This window comes from Taudactylus pleione, unplaced genomic scaffold (genome assembly GCF_031769625.1).
Source record: "Taudactylus pleione unplaced genomic scaffold, aTauple2 ptg001270l, whole genome shotgun sequence".
NCBI classification, from domain to species: domain Eukaryota; kingdom Metazoa; phylum Chordata; class Amphibia; order Anura; family Myobatrachidae; genus Taudactylus; species Taudactylus pleione.
This window is the reverse complement of record NW_028285670.1, coordinates 740,001-745,000: the sequence shown is the minus strand read 5'-3', so window position 1 is coordinate 745,000 and position 5,000 is coordinate 740,001. Positions and strand designations below refer to the sequence as shown.

Here is a 5,000-nt window from a genome sequence, read left to right as displayed (position 1 = left end):
TTAATGTTTTTGAGCACCTACAGCCATACCACACTGGACATGCCCAATCTCGTCTGATCTTGGAAGCTATGCAGTGTTGGACCTGGTTAGTATTTGGACAGGAGACCACCTAGGAATCCCAGGTGCTGTAGGTAATTTTATACTGCCATAACAGTCTTTTCTATTACATTTTACATTTAATTTTTTCAACTTATCAATGAATTTACTTGAGTTAAGAAGTAATAGAGGTCCAAAGTTAAGGCTTTTAGCACCTACAGCCAAACCACACTGTACATGCCCAATCTCGTCTGATCTTGGAAGCTATGCAGTGTTGGGCCTGGTTAGTACTTGGCTGGGAAACCACCTAGGAATCCCAGGTGCTGTAGGTAATTTTATACTGCCATAACAGTATTTTCTATTACATTTTACATTTAATTTTTTCAAATTATCAATGAATTTACTTGAGTTAAGAAATAAAAGAGGTCTAAAGTTAACGCTTTTGAGCACCTACCGCCAAACCACACTGGACATGCCCAATCTCGTCAGATCTTGGAAGCTTTGCAGTGTTGGGCCTGGTTAGTATTTTAACGGGAGACCACCTGGGAATACCAGGTGCTGTAGGTAATTTTATATAGCCATAACATTCTTTTCTATTACATTTTACATTACATTTTTTCAACTTATCAATGATCTTACTTGAGTTAAGAAGTAAAAGAGGTCTAAAGTTAATATTTTTGAGCACCTACAGCCAAACCACTGTGGACATTCCCAACCTCGTCTGATCTTGGAAGCTATGCAGTGTTGGGCCTGGTTAGTACTTGGATGGGAGACCACCTGGGAATTCCAGGTGCAATAGGTAATTTTATACTGCCATAACATTCTTTTCTATTACATTTTACATTTAATTTTTCAACTTATCATTGAATTTACTTGAGTTAAGTAGTAAAAGAGGTCTAAAGTTAATGTTTTTGAGCACCTACAGCCAAACCACACTGGACATGCCCAATCTCGTCTGAACTTGGAAGCTATGCAGTGTTGGGCCTGGTTAATACTTGGATGGGAAACCACCTGGGAATACCAGGTGCTGTAGGTAATTTTATACTGCCATAACATTCTTTTCTATTACATTTTAAATTAAATTTTTTCAACTTTTCAATGAATTTACTTGAGTTAAGAAGTAATAGAGGTCTAAAGTTAATGTTTTTGAGCGCCTACAGCCAAACCACACTGGACATGCCCAATCTCATCTGATCTTGGAAGCTATGCAGTGTTGGGCCTGGTTAGTACTTGAATGGGAGAACACCTGGGAATACCAGGTGCTGTAGGTCATTTTATACTGCCATAACATTCTTTTCTATTAAATTATAATTTAATTTTTTCAACTTATCAATAAATGTACTTGAGTTAAGAAGTAAAAGATGTCTAAAGTTAATGTTTTTGAGCACCTACAGTCAAACCACACTGGACTTGCCCAATCTCGTCTGATCTTGGAAGCTATGCAGTGTTGGGCCCGGTTAGTACTTGGATGGGAGACCACCTGGGAATACCATATGCTGTAGGTAATTTTATACTGCCATAACATTCTTTTCTATTACATTTTACATTTAATTTTTTCAACTTATCAATGAATTTCCTTGAGTTAAGAAGTAATAGAGGTCTAAAGTTAATACTTTTGAGCACCTACAGCCAATCCACACTGGACATGCCCAATCTTGTCTTATCTTGGTAGCTATGCAGTGTTGGGCCTGGTCAATACTTGGATGGGAGACCACCTGGGAAAACCAGGTGCAGTAGGTAAATTTATACTGCCATAACATTCTTTTCTATTACATTTTACATTTAATTTTCTCAACTTATCAATGAATTTACTTGAGTTAAGAAGTAATAGAGGTCTAAAGTTAATGTTTTTGAGCACATACAGCCAAACCACACTGGACATGCCCAATCTCGTGTGATCTTGGAAGCTATGCAGTGTTGGGACTGGTTAGTACTTGGATGGGAGACTACCTAGGAATCCCAGGTGCTGTAGGTAATTTTATACTGCCATAACATTCTTTTCTACTACATTTTACATTTAATTTTTTCAACTTATCAATGAATTTACTTGTGTTAAGAAGTAATAGCGGTCTAAATTTAATGCTTTTGAGCACCTACAACCAAACCACAGTGGACATGCCCAATCTCATCTGATCTTGGAAGCTATGCAGTGTTGGGCCTGGTTAGTACTTGGATGGGAGACCACCTGGGAATACCAGGAGCTGTAGGTAATTTTATACTGCCATAACATTCTTTTCTATTACATTTTACATTACATTTTTTCAACTTATCAATGAATTTACTTGAGTTAAGAAGTAAAAGAGGTCTAAAGTTAATGTTTTTGAGCGCCTACAGCCAAACCACACTGGACATGCCCAATCTCGTCTGATCTTGGAAGCTATGCAGTTTTGGGCCTGGTTAGTACTTGAATGGGAGACCACCTGGGAAAACCAGGTGCAGCAGGTAATTTTATACTGCCATAACATTCTTTTCTATTATATTTTACATTTAATTTTTTCAACTTATCAATGAATTTACTTGAGTTAAGAAGTAATAGAGGTCTAAAGTTAATCTTTTAGAGCACCTATAGCCAAATCACACTGGACATGTCCAATCTCGTGTGATCTTGGAAGCTATGCAGTGTTGTGTCTGGTTAGTACTTGGATGGGAGACCACCTTGGAATACCAGGTGCTGTAGGTAATATTATACTGCCATAACAGTCTTATCTATTACATTTTACATTTAATTTTTTCAAATTATCAATGAATTTACTTGAGTAAAGAAGTAAAAGAGGTCTAAAGTTAATGTTATTGAGGGCCTACAGCCAAACCACACAGGACATGCCCAATCTCGTCTGATCTTGGATGCTATGCCGTGTTGGGCCTGGTAAGTACTTGGATGGGAGAACACCTTTGAATACCAGGTGCTGTACATCATTTTATACTGCCATAACATTCTTTTCTATTACATTTTACATTTAATTTTTTCAACTTATCAATGAATTTACTTGAGTTAAGAAGTAATAGAGGTCTAAAGTTAATGTTTTTGAGCACATACAGACAAACCACACTGCACATGCCCAATCTCATCTGATCTTGGAAGCTATGCAGTGTTGGGCCTGGTTAGTACTTGGATGGGAGACCACCTGGGAATACCAGGTGCAATAGGTAATTTTATACTCCCATAACAGTCTTTTCTATTCCATTTTACATTTAATTTTTTCAACTTATCAATGAATTTACTTGAGTTAAGAAGTAATAGAGGTCTAAAGTTAATGTTTTTGAGCACCAACAGCCAAACCACACTGGACATGCCCATTCTCATCTGATCTTGGAAGCTATGCAGTGTTGGGCCTGGTTAGTATTTAGGTGGGAGACCACCTGGGAATACCAGGTGCTGTAGGTAATTTTATACAGCCAAAACATTCTTTTCTATTACATTTTACATTTAATTTTTTCAACTTATCAATGAATTTACTTGAGTTAAGAAGTAAAAGAGGTATAAAGTTAATGTTTTGAGCACCTACATCCAATCCACACTGGATATGCCCAATCTCGTCTGATTGTGGAAGCTATGCAGTGTTGGTCCTGGTTAGTTCTTGGATGGGAGCCCACCTGGGAATACCAGGTGCTGTAGGTAATTTAATGCAGCCATAACATTCTTTTCTATTACATTTTACATTTAATTTTTTCAACTTATCAATGAATTTACTTGAGTTAAGAAGCAATAGAGGTCTAAAGTTAATGCTTTTGAGCACCTACAGCCAAACCACACTGGGAATGCCCAATCTCGTCTGATCTTGGAAGCTATGCAGTGTTGGGCCTGGTTAGTACTTGGATGGGAGACCACCTGGGAATACCACGTGCTGTAGGTAAATATTTATAGCCATAACATTCTTTTCTATTACATTTTAAATTTAATTTTTTCAACTTATCATTGAATTTACTTGAGTTTAGAAGTAATAGAGGTCTAAAGTTAATGTTTTTGAGCACCTACAGCCAAACCACACTGGACATGCCCAATCTCGTCTGATCTTGGAAGCTATGCAGTGTTGGGCCTGGTTAGTACTTGGATGGGAGACCACCTGAGAATACCAGGTGCTGTAGGTAATTTTATGCAGCCATAACATTCTTTTATATTACATTTTACATTTAATTTATTCAACTTATCAAAGAATTTACTTGAGTTAAGAAGTAAAAGAGGTCTAAAGTTAATGTTTTTGAGCACCTACAGCCATACCACACTGTACATGCCCAATCTCGTCTGATCTTGGAAGCTATGCAGTGTTGGACCTGGTTAGTATTTGGACAGGAGACCACCTAGGAATCCCAGGTGCTGTAGGTAATTTTATACTGCCATAACAGTCTTTTCTATTACATTTTACATTTAATTTTTTCAACTTATCAATGAATTTACTTGAGTTAAGAAGTAATAGAGGTACAAAGTTAAGGCTTTTAGCACCTACAGCCAAACCACACTGTACATGCCCAATCTCGTCTGATCTTGGAAGCTATGCAGTGTTGGGCCTGGTTAGTACTTGGCTGGGAAACCACCTAGGAATCCCAGGTGCTGTAGGTAATTTTATACTGCCATAACAGTATTTTCTATTACATTTTACATTTAATTTTTTCAAATTATCAATGAATTTACTTGAGTTAAGAAATAAAAGAGGTCTAAAGTTAACGCTTTTGAGCACCTACCGCCAAACCACACTGGACATGCCCAATCTCGTCAGATCTTGGAAGCTTTGCAGTGTTGGGCCTGGTTAGTATTTTAACGGGAGACCACCTGGGAATACCAGGTGCTGTAGGTAATTTTATATAGCCATAACATTCTTTTCTATTACATTTTACATTACATTTTTTCAACTTATCAATGATCTTACTTGAGTTAAGAAGTAAAAGAGGTCTAAAGTTAATATTTTTGAGCACCTACAGCCAAACCACTGTGGACATTCCCAACCTCGTCTGATCTTGGAAGCTAT

At 37.4% G+C, this 5,000-nt stretch overlaps 1 non-coding gene and 19 pseudogenes across 1 annotated transcript; all 20 read left to right on the top strand.

Moving 5' to 3' along the window:
- Positions 1 to 15: 15 nt before the first annotated feature.
- LOC148446347 (5S ribosomal RNA) lies at positions 16 to 134 on the top strand (annotated as a pseudogene).
- A 115-nt stretch (positions 135 to 249) lies between these two features.
- LOC148446346 (5S ribosomal RNA) lies at positions 250 to 368 on the top strand (annotated as a pseudogene).
- Positions 369 to 484: 116 nt separating this feature from the next.
- On the top strand, positions 485 to 603 carry LOC148446345 (5S ribosomal RNA; annotated as a pseudogene).
- A 116-nt stretch (positions 604 to 719) lies between these two features.
- Positions 720 to 838, top strand: LOC148446344 (5S ribosomal RNA; annotated as a pseudogene).
- Positions 839 to 953: 115 nt separating this feature from the next.
- Positions 954 to 1,072, top strand: LOC148446343 (5S ribosomal RNA; annotated as a pseudogene).
- A 116-nt stretch (positions 1,073 to 1,188) lies between these two features.
- LOC148446342 (5S ribosomal RNA) lies at positions 1,189 to 1,307 on the top strand (annotated as a pseudogene).
- A 115-nt stretch (positions 1,308 to 1,422) lies between these two features.
- Positions 1,423 to 1,541, top strand: LOC148446341 (5S ribosomal RNA; annotated as a pseudogene).
- A 116-nt stretch (positions 1,542 to 1,657) lies between these two features.
- Positions 1,658 to 1,776, top strand: LOC148446340 (5S ribosomal RNA; annotated as a pseudogene).
- A 116-nt stretch (positions 1,777 to 1,892) lies between these two features.
- LOC148446339 (5S ribosomal RNA) lies at positions 1,893 to 2,011 on the top strand (annotated as a pseudogene).
- Positions 2,012 to 2,127: 116 nt separating this feature from the next.
- Positions 2,128 to 2,246, top strand: LOC148446338 (5S ribosomal RNA; annotated as a pseudogene).
- A 116-nt stretch (positions 2,247 to 2,362) lies between these two features.
- On the top strand, positions 2,363 to 2,481 carry LOC148446337 (5S ribosomal RNA; annotated as a pseudogene).
- Positions 2,482 to 2,597: 116 nt separating this feature from the next.
- On the top strand, positions 2,598 to 2,716 carry LOC148446336 (5S ribosomal RNA; annotated as a pseudogene).
- Positions 2,717 to 3,067: 351 nt separating this feature from the next.
- Positions 3,068 to 3,186, top strand: LOC148446335 (5S ribosomal RNA; annotated as a pseudogene).
- Positions 3,187 to 3,302: 116 nt separating this feature from the next.
- On the top strand, positions 3,303 to 3,421 carry LOC148446334 (5S ribosomal RNA; annotated as a pseudogene).
- A 350-nt stretch (positions 3,422 to 3,771) lies between these two features.
- On the top strand, positions 3,772 to 3,890 carry LOC148446333 (5S ribosomal RNA; annotated as a pseudogene).
- A 116-nt stretch (positions 3,891 to 4,006) lies between these two features.
- On the top strand, positions 4,007 to 4,125 carry LOC148446332 (5S ribosomal RNA). Its single transcript, XR_015875461.1, has one exon. It is a non-coding gene; the product is annotated as a 5S ribosomal RNA (ribosomal RNA).
- A 116-nt stretch (positions 4,126 to 4,241) lies between these two features.
- On the top strand, positions 4,242 to 4,360 carry LOC148446331 (5S ribosomal RNA; annotated as a pseudogene).
- Positions 4,361 to 4,475: 115 nt separating this feature from the next.
- Positions 4,476 to 4,594, top strand: LOC148446330 (5S ribosomal RNA; annotated as a pseudogene).
- Positions 4,595 to 4,710: 116 nt separating this feature from the next.
- Positions 4,711 to 4,829, top strand: LOC148446329 (5S ribosomal RNA; annotated as a pseudogene).
- A 116-nt stretch (positions 4,830 to 4,945) lies between these two features.
- The window catches only part of LOC148446328 (5S ribosomal RNA), a 119-nt pseudogene continuing 64 nt past the window's right edge, over positions 4,946 to 5,000 (top strand).